Here is a 16,304-nt window from a genome sequence, read left to right on the forward strand (position 1 = left end):
GTGATTTTTATTTCTTTTTTAAAAGTTTTCTTTGTCATATTTTTTATAATGAATATGCATTAAAAGAATCACAGGGAGTTCCCTGGTGGCTCAGTGGGTTGGGAACCCATCGTCACTGCTGTGGCTCTGGTTGCTGTTCTGGTGCAGGTTGATCCCTGGCTGGGGAACTGCCACATGCTGAGGTCACAGCCAAAAAAAAAAAAAAGAAAAAAGAATCACAGAGAAAAATATTTTTAAGAACCAGAGTTCAGAAATTTTGAATTCCAGACTGCCCAGCAGTCTCATTACTAGCGTTTTCAACTTGGCTAAGTCCTTTTATCACTAAGCCGGTGGGCCCATTTCCTGGCTGACTGTTGCAGGAACTGGAATGTGTAGGCTACAGCCATGTATAGTGGTGGGTTCTCAGACAGTGATCTGTGCCCTCTTTCAGGGATTAACCTACCCCTAGATGCCACCTACTGGAGTGACCCTTTGGCAGATGCTTTGCAAAGAAAGACCTCTGCAGGAAGTTCCTTTTTGTGCGGTGGGTTAAGGATCTGGCATGGTCACTGCAGTGGCCCCAGATGGCTGCTGTGGCATGGGTTTCATTCCTAGCCCAGGAACTTCCACATGATATGAATGCAGCTAAAAAAAAAAAAAAGGAAAAAAGTCCTTTGTAGATGCTGCCTGCTCCCTCCAGAAGACCAAGTGTCTGTCTTCCATGTTTTAATACAGGTATGCTCGAGCTGCTTTGTTGCTCTGGCCACCAAGGAACCTTAGCCTGCAATCACAGGTTCTGAGCTGAAAGGGCCTTCAGAGAAGCCCAGGTGTGAGAAGAGAGGAGCTGCAAAACCAAGGGAGCTTGGGCTGCAGACTTGGGAGAGGGAGCATAGCATCCGGCAGAGTTGAAAACTGGCTGAATCAGGTCTGTAGACATATTTTATTCAGTTCCTAAAGTGTTCAAAATATTTTTGGAGTAGTTGGCAACATTTAAGAGCGCTGAGTGTGGCTGTACAATGTTGTGAATGTACTTCATGTCACTGAATTGCCTACTTTTTTAATGGCCACACCTATGGCAGATGGAAGTTCCTGGACCAGGGATTAAACCCACACCTCCTGGGCCACTGCAGTTGGATCCTTAACCCACTGCACCACAGTGGGAACTCCAGAATTGTATACTTAAGAATTGTCAGAATGAGGAGTTTCCATTGTGGCTCGGTGGTAACGAACTCAACTAGTATCCATGAGGGCGCATGTTTGGTTCCTGGCCCCACTTAATGGGTTAAGGATCTGGCATTGCTGCGAGCTGCGTGGTAGGTAGCGGACGCGGTTCAGATCTGACATAGCTGTGGCTCTGGTGTAGGCTGGCAGTTGCAGCTCCAATTCAACCTCTGACCTGAGAACTTCCATATATAATTCAGATAAAAGTAAAAGTCTCTTTCAAATCCTTATGTCACTGTCTTCCACAGAGGTAGTAATAACTATCGGATTGCTGTGTACCTTTCCAGGTAGTTTCCTATACATTTACAAATACTAACAAACACATGTAAATAATAGTTGCTTGCTTTGTTTTCTGTATATATGTGGGAGTGTAGAATTTCTGGGTCATAAGGTATATGGATTTCAATTTTAAAGGATGCTTTCAAATAGACCTTGGAATGGTTATGCTAACTTATATTTCTTCCTTTCTCTTCTTTCCTTCCTTCCTTCTCCCTCCCTTTCTCTCTTTCTTTCTTTCTTTGGCTGAATCCATGGTATATGGAAGTTCCCAGGCTAGGGGTCGAATTGGAGCTGCAGCTACTGGCCTACGCCACAGTCACAGCCACGTCCGATCTGAGCCGCATCGGAAGCTACACTGCAGCTCATGGTGCCGGAATCTTAACCCACTGAGCAGGGCCAGGGATTGAATCTGAATCTTCATGGATACTCATTGGGTTTGTTACTGCTAAGCCACAAAGGGAACACCTATATTTTCTACTGGTGGTTTATGAGAGTAACTGTTTTTTCACACCCTTGTCAACATTCAATTTTAGCAAATTATCCTTCTTCACAATTATATGAGTGAACAGTTATTTAACTTCTTTTTGCCTTGGTTTCCCCGTGTGTTGAAGTGAGCAGATTGAGGATTAGATGAGCTACTATACATATTTCATTACTGTTCCTTTCGTCCTTATTGCACTTTGGGTTTAGTGTTCTATTACCCTGAATTTGAATACCAACTCTGCTGCTTTTCAGCCTTGACCTTGGGCCAGTCATTTAACCCTTCCCCTTCCAAGTGATAGTTTCTACTGCTGTGAAATGGAGTTAATACTTCATAGAGTTTCTGTGAGGACTCACACAGTGTGCCTATTACATAGTAGGTGCTTGATACATGCTGCGTGTTTACCTGGACTTCAAGGTTTTGTCCCTCTTCTAAGTAAGTCACAGGAAGTGAGGATGCCTAGGCCTGGAGAGTACCAGAGTGTGCTCCTTTTGCAAAGAGCTTTGGCTGCAGGTTACCAGGATTTGCCATGGATTCCAAAACTCTCAATCTATCTAGAAAGCTGTCTATGCAGCAATGCCGGGTGCCATGCCTGAGAGAATCAAAGAAAATCCCAGCCTCTTAGGAAGTTTGAAGACGTCATGCCCCTTTTCTCTACTTGGGGCTATACTGTCCTTGCCTGGACAGTTCTGATGGGTGGGTAAAAAAACCACAGACTTGAAGTTAGTGCTAGTTTCTCGCCCTTGCTGTATGACCTTGGGCAAATTTGCTTTCTCTCTCTGAGCCTGTTTCTGAGAAATGAAAAATAGGGTTTTTGTGAATATAAGCGAAATGATACTTGTAGAGAACATTAGTAAGGTGCATGGCTCAGGGTCAGAGTTTGAGGTGATGTGTTTGCAGACTATCAGTGGCAATGGAGAGAGTGATACAATTAGGCGTGCATTTTTAAGCCAGGAAAGGGTCTCTTTGGGTTTTTTTTTATGATTTTCATAAAGTAAGGAGCAAAAGGAAAAGAGGTCAGCAGTCTGGGAGAGAGGCAAATTAACTTTAGTGCCTCATTTTCAAGACCCCTTGTATACCTAGGGTAAGGGGGTGTTCTATTTTGCTTGTTTTAAAACTCAAAGTTTCTGTATGTCTACACATATGTTCCTCATATCACTATTAAAATATATACTTAACACTGACTTTTTGAAAAATATGTGCATATTTATTTATTTACTTATTTATTTTGTGTTTGTTAGGGCTTTAGGGCCGCACCCGAGGCATATGGAGGTTCCCAGGCTAGGGAATCGAAGCTGTAGCTGTCGGCCTGTGCCACAGCCACAGCCACAGCAATGCAGGCCAACCCCATATCCTCAACCCACTGAGCAAGGCCAGGGATAGAAGCTGTGTCCTCATGGCTACTAGTCAGATTTGTTTCCACTGAGCCATGACGGAACTCCTAATACATGCATGTTTAAATAAATATATAGTACCAAAGGGTATTTTGGTTTTTGTTATTTCATGTATTTTTTTATTGAAGCACAGTTGATTTATTAAAGTATAAAGTATAAAATTATTAAAGTAGTGTTTGATTCAGGTATACAGCAAAGTGATTCATTTTTATGCATATATAACAGGAACTCCAGTATTTATCTTTCCTGCTTCCTTAGTATAATCTCTAGGTCCACCCATGTTGTTGCCAAATGGCATTATCTCATTTTTCAATGACTGAGTATTATTCCACTGTGTGTATTATATGTGTACATGTGTGTGTGGTACACATACATACCACATCTTCTTTATCCATTCATCTGTTGATGGACTTTTAGGTTGCTTCCATGTGTTGGCTATTTCAAATAGTGCTGCAGTGAACACTGGGGTGCACATTTCTTTTCAAATTATGGTTTGGAGTTCCCATGGTGGAGCAATGGTTAACGAATCCGACTAGGAACCATGAGGTCGCGGGTTCGATCCCTGGCCTTGCTTAGTGGGTGAAGGATCTGGCATTGCCATGAGCTGTGGTGTAGGTCGCAGACGCAGCTCGGATCCCACGTTGCTGTGGCTCTGGTGTAGGCCGGTGGCTACAGCTCCAATTAGACCCCTAGCCTGGGAACCTCCATATGTGGTGGGAAGCAGCCCTAGAAAAGGAAACAAACAAAAAAAAAAATTATGGTTTTATTGAGCTATATGCGCAGGAGTGGGATTGCAAGATTATTGGGTTGCTCTAGTTTAAGTTTTTTAAAGAAACTCCATATTGTTCTTCATAGTGGCTGTACCAGTTTCCTCCCCACTAACCATGTAGGAGAGTCCCTTTTTCCCACACCCTTTCCAGCATTTATTATTCAGAAACTTTTTTTTTTTAATGGGTGTTATAAGTGGCACATGGAAGTTCCTGGGCCAGGGACTGAATCCAAGCCACAGCGGTGGAAACACATGATACTTTAACCTACTGCACCACGTCAGGAACTCCCATTCAGAGGCTTTTTGGTCATGGCCATTCTAACTGGTGATTTGTGTTTCTCTAAAAATTAGAGATGCTGAATATCTTTTCATGTGCCTTTTGGCCATCTGTCTGTCTTCTTTGGAGAAATGTCTAAGATCTTCTTTCCATTTTTTTAAATTGTTTTTTTTTTTTAATATTGAACACTTCCAAACTCATCCTATGAGGTCATCATTCCCTTATACCAGAGCCAGAAAAAGATACCACACACACACAAAATGACAAGCCAATGTCACTGATGGATATAGATGCAAGCTGAATCCAACAGTACATTGAAGAGATCATGTACAAAGATCAAATGGGAGTTTTCCCAGAGAGGCAAGGATTTTTCACTATTCCTAAACCAGTGTGATATACCACATTAACAAGTTGAAGAATAAAATCCATATGAACTTCTCAATAGATGCAAAAAAATCTTTAGATAAAATTCAACATCCAGGAATTCCTGTTGTGGCACAGTGGAAACAAATCTGACTAGTGTCCATGAGGATGCGGGTTCGATACCTGGCCTCGCTCAGTGGGTTGGGGATCCTGCGTTGCTGTGGCTGTGGTATAGGCCGGCAGCGGTAGCTCTGATTTGACTCCTAGCTGTGGGGAGCCGAGAAGATACAAGGAGCCAAGGAAGGGAGCTTGCCTGAACAGTACAAAACCAAGGGCAGGCTCCTAATCAGAAAAAGGGGCCTGCCTGAACGGTGCCAGCTGACGGTGGGCTTCTGGTCAGGATAGAAGCCTGTCTGTACGGTGAAAAACCAAGGGCAGGACGAGGCCTGCTTGTACGGCTCTCACGTTGATGTCGATGGGGAAGAACTGGGGCTTTCCTGGGGAGACAATTTCCATGTTTGTGCCGGAGAACGTGGATTGTTTCTCGGGTGACCTCGTCTCTCCTGTTGTTTTATTTGTTATTCAGTTTTTCCTCAGTCTCTCCTGATTATTTACTTATTATTCTTATTTCCCATTCTTATTTTCCTGTGGTGATTTGTGATTTAACAAAATTACAATAATAATATAATAAGAATTTCATCCTGAAGGACTTTCCCCTATTTAAATCCAACTCAATTAAAACATAGTGTTTATCTACTAACTAGTTATACAGTAAACTTTAGAGGTAGGACTTTAATGTGGTTCATAGAAGTTAGACATATATTATTCTTGATCAAAAGAAACCCAGCCATGAGTCTTGTCCTTGATTTCAGAAACTTTGAGCGGTAGCTAGCTAAGTTGATTTGTATGTTCTCACACTGTCTCTCTGCCAAGGACACTTTGAAGATAGACACTAGTCTGAAGATAAGAATTGTTATGTTTGTGGCCTCTTCAGCTTGTAAAAATTGGCTGGCCATGAGATGGTTTGTCCTGGGTCTCCTCTTTGCCACATGATATGCTGCACCTGTTTGTCCTTGAATCGTACTCACTAAATTTAGTTAGGCTGAAGATTTTAAAACATGACGTATTGCTACTGTACTATGTGATCAAAAAACAAAGCCTAATAGTTAACCAGTGTACTTTTAACACTGTGATGTAATCTGTAGTGAAAAACTGTCTATATAATCAACCACCTATGCAAATAAAATCTGAGCAGTCCAGCGCCCTGGAAGAAGGGACAAAGAGGCTGTCTCCACATGTACATTCACCGACGCCATCCATCTTCTTCGGGAAAGTGTACACTCCCTGGCAGCTGGAGCTGGCTTCCGGCACCTAGCCTGGGAACTTCCATATGCTGCAGGTTCGGTCCTAAAAAGAAAAAAAAAAGATCCTATATGACAAACCCAAAGTTAATGTCACACTCAATTGCAAAAGCTGAAAGCATTTCCTCTAAAATCAGGAACAATACAAAGACGTCCACTCTTGCCACTTTTATTCAACATAATTTTTTTTTTTTTTGTCTTTTTGCTATTTCTTGGGCTGCTCCCACGGCATATGGAGGTTCCCAGGCTAGGGGTCGAATCAGAGCTGTAGCCACCAGCCTACACCAGAGCCACAGCAACGCGGGATCCGAGCCGCGTTTGCAACCTACACCACAGCTCACGGCAACACCGGATCGTTAACCCACTGAGCAAGGGCAGGGACTGAACCCGCAACCTCATGGTTCCTAGTCGGATTTGTTAACCACTGCGCCACGACAGGAACTCCCTATTCAACATAATTTTGGATGTCTTAGCCACATCAATAGAGAAGAAAAAGAAAATAAAAGGAATTCAAATTGGAAAAGAAGTAAAACTGTCATCGTATGCAGATGACATGATACTATACATGGGAAATCCTAAAGATGCTACCAGAAAGCTCCTCGAGCTCTTCAATGAATCTGGTAAAGTTGCAGGATACAAAATTAATACACAAACAATGAAAGATCAGAAACAGAAATTAAGGAAACAATCCCATATACTATCACATCAAAAAGAATAAACCTACCTAAAGTGGCAAAAACTATACTCCAAAAACTGTAAGACATTGATGAGTTCCTGCTGTGAAACAGTGGGTTAAGAATCCGACTGCAGTGGCTCAGGTCACTGCAGAGATGAAGGGTTCAATCCCTGGCCCAGCACAGTGGGTTAAAGGATCCAGTGTTGGCATAGCTGTAGTGTAGGTTGCACCTGTGGCTCAGATCAATCCCTGGCCCAGGATCATTCATATGCTGCAGGTGCATCCATTAAAAAAAAAAAAAAAGACTTTGGTGAAGAAATCAAAGATGACACAGACAGGTAGAAAGATATACTATGTTCTTGGACTAGAAGACTCCATACTGTCAAAACGACTATAGCACCCAAGGCAATCTACAGATTCAATGCAATCCTTATCAAATTACCAGTGGTATTTTCAACAGAACTAGGACAAAAACACTTTATTTATTTACTTATTTTCTTTTTAGGGCTGCACATGTAGCATATGGAAGTTCCCAGGGTAGAGGTCAAATAGGAGCTGCAGCTGCTAGCCTACACCACAGCCACAGCAATGCCAGATTCCCGAGCCACATCTGGGACCTATGCTACAGCATGTGGCAATGCCAGGTCCTTGACCCACTGAGGAAGGCCAGGGATCAAACTGGTATCCTCACAGATACTAGCCAGTTTCATTACCACTGAGCCACAATGGGAACTCCAAAAATTTTTAAATTTGTATGGAAACACACAAAAAGCTCACATAGCCAAAGCAATATTGAGAAAGAACAGAGCTGGAGGAATCAGGCTCCCTGACTTCAGCCTATACTACAAAACATCAAAACAGTAATCAAAACAGTATGGTATTGAAACAGCAAAACTCAGATTGGGACTTAAACTTACTGTCTTTCTTTTTTTCTTTCTTTTTTTTTTTTTTTTTGGTCTTTTTAGGGCCGCACGCGAGGCATATGGAGGTTCCCAGGCTAGGGGTCAAATCGGAGCTTCAGCTGCCGGCCTACACCACAGCCACAGCAACACGGGAGCTGAGCCGAGTCTAGGACCTACACCACAGCTCATGGCAACGCGTGAGCGAGGCCAGGGATCAAACCCATATCCTCATGGATATTGAGCCACAATAGGAACTCCTTGTTGTCTTTTAATTTAAAATCACAATAGGAACCCCTTGCTGTCTTTTAATTTAAAATCACACACCTGATCTCAGGATGTATAGCAGCTCAGGTTCTTTATTGTCCCAGCAAAGAATGAATTCAGCGAGAGGCAAAGTGATAGGTAAAAAGTAGATTTATTGAGAGAGAGAGAGAATATGGGCCATCTCAAAAGGCAAGAGAGCTGCCCAAAATATGGGATGGTTAGTTTTTATGGGCTGGGTAATTTCATAGGCTAATGAGTGGGAGGATTATTCCAATTATTTTGAAGAGGGGGCAGGGATTTTCAGGAATTGGGCCACCACCCACTTTTTGGCTTTTTATGATTGGCCTCGGAACTCTCATGACACTTATGAGCATGTTATTTAGCTGATACAATGAGCGTTCAGTGGGGTTTGAGGTCCACTGGATGTCACACTTTTCACCATCTTGGAACTAGTTGGTTCTAACCAGTTTATGTTGTATCCTCAAGAGCTGTGTCATTCTTTTATTTATTGTTTTAATTCTTTGTCTTTTTTTTTTTAGGGCTGTACCTGCAGCATACAGAGGTGCCCAGGCTAAGGGTCGAATCAGAGCTGTAGCTGCCGGCCTATGCCACAGCCATATCTGTGACCTACACCACAGCTCACGGCATTGCCGGATCCTTAACCCACTGAGTGAGGCCAGGGATTGAACTTGGGTCCTCATGGATACTAGTCAGAGTCAGATTCATTTCTGCTGAGCCACAATGGGAACTGCGATGTCATTCTTTCAGAGGTTGTGCCCTACCCATTCCCTCCTGTTTCAGTACTAGCACACAATCAGACATGTAGATGAATGGAACAGGATAGACAGCCCAGAAATAAACCCATGTGCCTATGAGCCATTAATCTTGGACACAGAAGGCAAAAATACACAATGGAGATAAGACAGTGTCTTTGATAAGTGGGGCTGGAAAACTGGACAGCTACATGTAAAAGAAGGAAATTAGAACATGTTCTTACACCATACACCAAAATAAAATCAAAATGGATTAAAGATCTAAATGTAAAACTGGATACTATAAAACTCCCAGAGGAAAACATAGGCAGAACACTCTTGGACATAAATCATGGCACTGTCTTTTTGGATTCTTCTCCTGGAGTAATGGGAAAAAAAGCCCAAATGAACAAATGGGGCCTAATTAAACTCAAAAGCTTTTGCACAGCAAAGGAAACCATTAATAAAACAAAAACACAACCTACAGAATGGGAGAAAATATTTTCGAGTGATTTGAAATATAGAAACAGCTCATACCAACGGGTGCTTTGAATGAATGAAAACGAAGCCTTTCTCCTCCCCTCACCCAATTTTGCCTCCCTGTAAGCAATCAGTACCAGTTTCTTATAACGCCTTCCAGGGTGACCTGTGCAGGTCCAGCAAAACCATACAGGAGTGTGCACAGACAGCTACAGCGACACAGTGTAAATTCTCCCCATGGCCCCCTCCCCCTTTTCTATTTACTGATATATCTCTTGGAGATCTTTATAACCATACACATAGATCTGCCTCCTGTTCACTAAGATTGCAAATTGCATGCCAGTCCACTTTGAGAGAGCACTGTACCCAGTCCCATAGAGCTCTACATTTGGGTTGTTTCCTGTCTCTACTGCAAGTAGTGCTGCAATGAATATTATTATTATTTTTTTATTTTCATACATAAAATTTACTTATATATAATATAAAGCTTATAGAGATGCAAATAAAAGTATGAAGCTTTCAGGGGAATGGAGGTGACAAGAACGTCAGGATAGTGGTAGCAGAGAAGGGGAGGACATGGAGGATATAGCGAAAATAGAAGGTCTGAAGCAAATATGGCAATGGCTAGTCTCTGACCTCAGCAGTAGCTACAGGGGTTGTTTGTTATATTATTTTTCGTATTTTTTTCTTTCTTTTTTGGCCAACACTCCAGGCTTTGGTGGAGTTTCCAAAGCCATCCTATTTTTCAACTCCAACTGCACCTGCCTCCCCTCCTAACAGTTCTGAGAGACATACAATTAGAAATGCTTTCTTCTAACTTTTGCTTGCTCAAGATTTTTCTCTCCTAGTTCTCATTCAACTGAACATTTTCTTCCCTAATTCCCCGGTCGTGCTCATGAACTAGAGATCTGTGGGTTGGCTTCCAGAGTCCTCTTTCTGTTTAGGGCGATTATATGGTATCTGGTTTGGGGCAGCATTTGTAGTGTAAGTTGGCACCCCTCAGAATGTTGACAGGGACCTCATTCTTATCACTACTTTTCTTACTGGCAGAGAAAATGAATTTGGCCAGAGAGCTGCAGACTTGCTACTGTAGTACAGATATGAAAAAGCCTAGTTTGAACCTCTCTGTTAATACAGATAATTCCATGCAATGAATATTATTATACTGGGTCTTTGCTCATAGGAGTTTTTTTTTGTTTTTGTTTTTTTTTGTCTTTCTGCTATTTCTTGGGCCGCTCCCACGACATGTGGAGGTTCCCAGGCTAGGGGTTGAATCGGAGCTGTAGCCACTGGCCTATGCCAGAGCCACAGCAACGCAGGATCCAAGCCTCGTCTGCAACCTACACCACAGCTCACGGCAACGCCGGATCGTTAACCCACTGAGCAAGGGCAGGGACCGAACCCACAACCTCATGGTTCCTAGTCGGATTTCGTTAACCACTGCGCCACGACAGGAACTCCTGTTCATAGGAGTTTAACAGCTAAAAGTACATACAGGAGGAGTTTCCACTGTGGTTCAGTGGGTTAAGAACCGAACTGGTATCCATGAGGATTAGGGTTTGATCCCTGGCCTTGCTCAGTGGGTTAAGGATCTGGTGTTGCCATGAGCTATGGTACAGGTCGCAGATGTGGCTCAGATCCTAAGTTGCTGTGGCTGTGATGTAGGCCAGAGGCCACAGCTCTGATTCCCTGGGAACCTCTATATACCACGAGTGCAGTCCTAAAAAGATAAAAGATGAAAAAATTAAAAAAAAATTTTTAATTCCTCTTCTTAAGATGTGTTAAGGACCCAACCCTGGGTCAGTGAGGATGTGGGTTTGATTCCTGGCCTTGCTCAGTGGATTAAGGATCTGGTGTTGCCAAGCTGTAGCATAGTTCTCGCAGACAGGACTCAGATCTGGCATTGCTGTGGCTGTGGTGTAGGCTGGCAGCTGAAACTCCAGTTCAACTCCTAGCCTGGGAACGTCCATATGCTGCAGGAGCAGCCCTAAAAAGACCAAAAAAAAAAAAAGGTACATACAGCATGGGTTAAGGATCAGGCATTGCTGCAGCTGTGGTGTAGGTCACAGCTGTGGCTTGGATTTGATTCCTGGCCCAGGAACTTGCATACACCTTGGGTGTAGCCCTAAAAAAAAAAAAAGTACATAAAGCACATATTTTTAATCACACTTTCCTTAATGATTAGCTATACTTGGGAAATACTGATTCAGATGATATTCTTATGACCATTCCTTACCTAATGTAGCACCCTTCCACTCTTCCCATAAAACTCTTATTTTCTTGCCCATGCTTCTGCTACTGCATGCAGTTTGTGTGCCAGGCGCAGAGTGAGGCCAAAGAAACTGCAACTTGGAGTCTGTAGCAGAGAAAGGTTTATTGCAGAGCCAAGCAAGGAGAATGCATGATTCATGCTCAAAAACCCAGAAGTCCCTGATGGCTTTGGGGGAGCAGTTTTTAATAGGCAGCAGGGTGTGAGACTTTCTTCTGATTGGTTGGTGGTGAGGTAATAGGGTGGTGCTCCAGGAATCTTGTGCTCAGCCTGAAGTTATCATCTTTCACCTGATGGGGCCTTGCTTAGTTCCTGCAGAAGAACTCAAAGATTTTGTCATGCATGTTCCTTGAGAGGGAACTAGGATTCCCTCTCCAAAGCTGCACCATGGGGTTCCTGACTGCTCCACCTTGTTTCAGCATTCCCGTTCTTGTTTGATTAGGAACTGTTTGAATCTGCCCATTGGAACCCGAGGGAGGTGAAGGAGGCTGAAACCCTTTCTCTGCAAAATAAGAAATTAGGGAAGGGGGACAAGACAGAAAGGATTCATACGAGGAAGGCCCTCACAGGGTCCTGCTCCATTTCACTTCCACCCTGATTCTCAGAGCTTTGGGGACAAGTGGAAGAAAGAAAAGGGTGTAGTCATATATGCAGGGGCTTGCAGAATTTGCTTAACAGAAAGACCAGTGAGGAGCCTAGGGACTCTCTCTTAAATGACTAGACCAGGGTTTTTCACCCCTGGCACTACTGACTTTTTGGCCCTGTAAGTTGATAGGTTGGGGGGGCCTCTAGAGAAAGAGCACCAGGAGTGGCTTTGTTGATACAAAAATCCATTTTGGCCTAAGTCATTTTGTGATCTAAGCCTGGCAAGGGCAATGCTTGTCCTTGTACAGGCCTCAGTAATTAATGATCTTAAGGGAGAGAATGCAGAAACGAGGGAGGAGCAGTCAGGAAACAACAGTGCAGCCTTGGGGCAGGGTCCTGGTTCCTCAAGGGATGTATATATACAATAACATACTTTTGAGTTTTGCAGGAAGTAAGGTCCCCACCCAGATGAAAGACTGAATGATGATGTTGACTTTCCAGACTTCAACCAACTACAGCTTGGACTCTGTCCGCCTTTGAGTCAATTCTGTGCTGCATTATGCTCTACTCAAGCCCCCTCCTGAATATGCTTAAAGCTTCCCCAGTTTTGCTGTTTGCTGAGACGTTGGTTCAGGAAAGATCCCTGGTGTTCTCCTTACTTGCTGCAAGTAATAAATCTTTCCTTCTGATTTTTGGCTTGGTTGTATCTATTGGGTGGAGACCCGCTGAGAGGTGGAGTGGACCCAGTTTTTAGATAACAGCCTCCTTCACCGTGGGGCCTTCTTTTGTGCTTCCCTGGCTTCCATCCACTAGATGCCAGTAGCTCCTCTACCTAATTGTGAAAAGATCTTATGTCTCCTGGGGCCAAAATCTCTCCCACCTTGAGAACCAGTGCTCCAGACACTTCTATGGGGATAGATGACTCACTGAACATTAACTCAGTGGAGAAATGATCGCAGGAGGATGCTAGCTTACTCTCCTGTGGGAGACAGTCATCAAGCCACCTGCAGGGTCTTGTCCACATGCACCCATTTCCTTTTTTTCTTCCCCCCTCCCATTATGCAACACGCACATGAACACAGTCTCACAGGAAAACATCCACATAATATATTCTCCTTATAGCTCCCAACCTAAGGGAATCCCTAAATTTATTTATTTACTTTGCTTCTTAGGGGTGCACCTGCAGCATAGGGAGGTTCTCAGGCTAGGGGTCAAATCAGAGTTACAGCTACTGGCCTACATTATAGCCACAGCAACAGAGGATCAGAGCCGCATTTGCGACCTACACCACAGCTCACAGCAACGCCAGATCCTTAGCCCACTGAGTGAGGCCAGAGATCCAACCCGAAACCTCATGGTTCCCAGTCAGATTCGTTTCCACTGTGTCACAACAGGAACTCTGGGAATCTCTAAATTTTAACATAGAAATCAGTTTTGGTTTTTTCCTTTTTAAATAAATGGGAATAATAAGTAAATGTTTTGTTCAACTTGATATTTCTTCAGTTAACAATCCAATTAAAAATGGGAGACTGGGAGTTCTTGGTAACCACTTGGCTCAGTGGTAACAAACCCGAACAGTAGCCATGACTTGGGTTCAATCCACGGCCACGCTCAGTGGGTTAAAGATCTGGCGTTGCTACATGCTGTGGTGTAGGTTGCAGACTGGACTCGGATCCCACATTGCTGTGGCTGTGGTGTAGGCTGACAGCTGCAGCCCCGATTTGACCCCTAGCCTAGGAACTTCCATATGTCATGGGTGTGACCCTAAGAAGACCCCCCCCCAAAAAAAAACCCCTCAAACAATCAAATAAACAAAAAAACTGGAGACCAGCTTCATAGCTATATAGTTCATCTTCGATCACTTTTTCGCCCCCTATGGCCACACCTGTGGCATATGGATGTTCCCAGGCTAGGGGTCAAATCGAAACTGCAGCTGAGGCCTATACCACAGCCATAGCAATGGCGCATCGGAGCTGCATCTGTGACTGGTGGGTGGCAATGCCTTATCCTTAACCTGCATCCTCATGGGCACTATGTCAGGTTCTTAACCCACAAAGCCACAACAGGAACTCCATTTTTTTTTTTGGCTTTTCTAGGGCTGCACTTGCAGCATATGGAGGTTCCCATGCTAGGGGTCTAACCGGAGCTGTAGCCTCTGGTCTACGCCAGAGCCACAGCAACTCGGGATCTTCGATCTACACCACAGCTCATGGCAACGCTGGATCCTTAACCCACTGATCGAGGCCAGGGATCCAACCCTCAACCTCATGGTTCCTAGTCGGATTCATTAACCACTGAGTCACAACGGGAACTCTGGAACTCCTCTCTTTTATATTTTTATTTATTTTTTACTCCTTGGCCACACCTGCAGCATTTGGAAGTTTCCAGGCCAGGGCTGGAAACCTACACCACAGTAGCTATCCAAGCCACTGCAGGCAATGCTGGACCTTTAACCTGCTGTGCCAGGAGAGAACTCCTATCTTGCTCTCCTTCAAATTGCTACATAATATTCTATATTGTGGGCATGTCACTGATTAATCTGTTTGCAAATTGATAAGCAACTACATTTTCAGTTTCTAAATATCCTAACAAAGCTGACAGTGCGCATAATGAACACTCTAGTACTTGCATTTTGGTAAAGAAATGTGTCTATTTTGCAAGAAGGGTGGTATAGACAATTTTATCTTTTTTTTTTAGGGCTGCACCTGTGGCATATGGAGGTTCCCAGGACAGGGGTCAAATTGGAGCTGTAGCCGTGGCCTACACCACAGCCATGGCAACACCAGATCCAAGCCTCGTCTGCGACCTACATAACTCAAGGTACCGCTAGATTCTTTACTCACTGATTGAGGCCAAGGATTGACCCTGCGTCCTCATGAATGCTAGTCAGATTCATTTCCGATGAGCCATGACTCGAACGCCCATATACACAATTTTAAGATTTCCAAAGAGCCTTACAAAAACAGCTATATCACTTAAAATTCCCTAAATGTGATTAAGAATAGCCTGATCACAGGCTGCCTGGGTTAAATAACCTCATCTGTGAATTCCAAGGGCTGCCAGTCTGCTCTGATTAGCAGTTCAGTTTGTAAAGTTGTCTTGAAAACTGCAAATGTCAGAGTTCCTGTTGCGGTGCAGCAGAAACGAATCCAACTAGTATCTCTAAGGATGTGGGTTCAATCCCTGGCCTTGCTCAAGTGAGGAGCCTGCATTGCCATGAGCTGTGGTGCAGGTCGCAGACGTGGCTCGGATCTGGTGTTGCTGGGGCTGTGCTGTAGGCCAGCAGCTATAGCTCCGATTTGACCCCTAGCCTGGGAACTTCCATATGCTGTGGGTGGGGCCCTAAAAAAAAAAAAAACCTGCAAATGTCCTCGTCCACCTTTTAAGAAATCTTTCACGGGCTCCTCGTTTCCCCCCGAGTAAAGTCCAAATTCCTTAGAAAGGCTAGCGAGATCCTGGAGGTTCCTTAAATCAGAAAACCTTTGGCGGATCCTCTCCTCTGAGCCGAGATCCCTTCCTTGCCCCCAAAGTCCCATATGCCCCTTCCCCAGTTTCCCTGAGCTCGCGGAGGAGCTTCCAGGCCCTGGTTTGTTCAATGGGTGGCAGCAAGCAGGGTCAGCAGCATCTTGATCATCCCTGACCCCAGCCCCTGGAGCTCATTAAGTGCTGAATGAGAGAGGCCGAGGCAGGAGTGGGGCTTGGCGGGGGGGGGGGGGGGGGGGGGGGGGGGGGGCAGAGAGACGCTCCCATTTAGCTTCTGGGGCTGCACCCCGACCCCACCAGGCTGCCTCCCCTGTCCTTTCGCCCCCAGCAGAGGCTCCACGTGCATTATTTCCAAATTTACAAAATTTTGAGACCCTCCCCAGGACCACGTGCCTGCAAAGGAGACTCAAACGAGGCGTATCTCTGTATTTCCATGTGAAATGCACAGGGTGACCAATAGAGGGCCTAACAAAACGCTAGAAGACGTGGACAGGACCGGACTGGAGCGCCACTTAGCCTCTGGAGTGTTTTAGGGACGCTTTGGGGTGTCCATAGGAGTTTGACAAACTACCTTTTCAAGATGTAACGACTACAAGAAATAAGGCCCCACACCTAGGGCAATTGGAAATGGGAATGACAATGGTGGTGACGCACAGGATGTTACAGGAAGGCCCAAGCTGCTGGGAGAATGAACAAACTCTTGTTCCTCGGTCAACACCCACCAGCCGAGCTGCAGCAGCACTTGCCCAGAAGGGCAGAGTAGAAACGA

The sequence above is a fragment of the Phacochoerus africanus genome, chromosome 1 (genome assembly GCF_016906955.1).
Source record: "Phacochoerus africanus isolate WHEZ1 chromosome 1, ROS_Pafr_v1, whole genome shotgun sequence".
In the NCBI taxonomy this organism is placed as follows: Eukaryota; Metazoa; Chordata; class Mammalia; order Artiodactyla; family Suidae; genus Phacochoerus; species Phacochoerus africanus.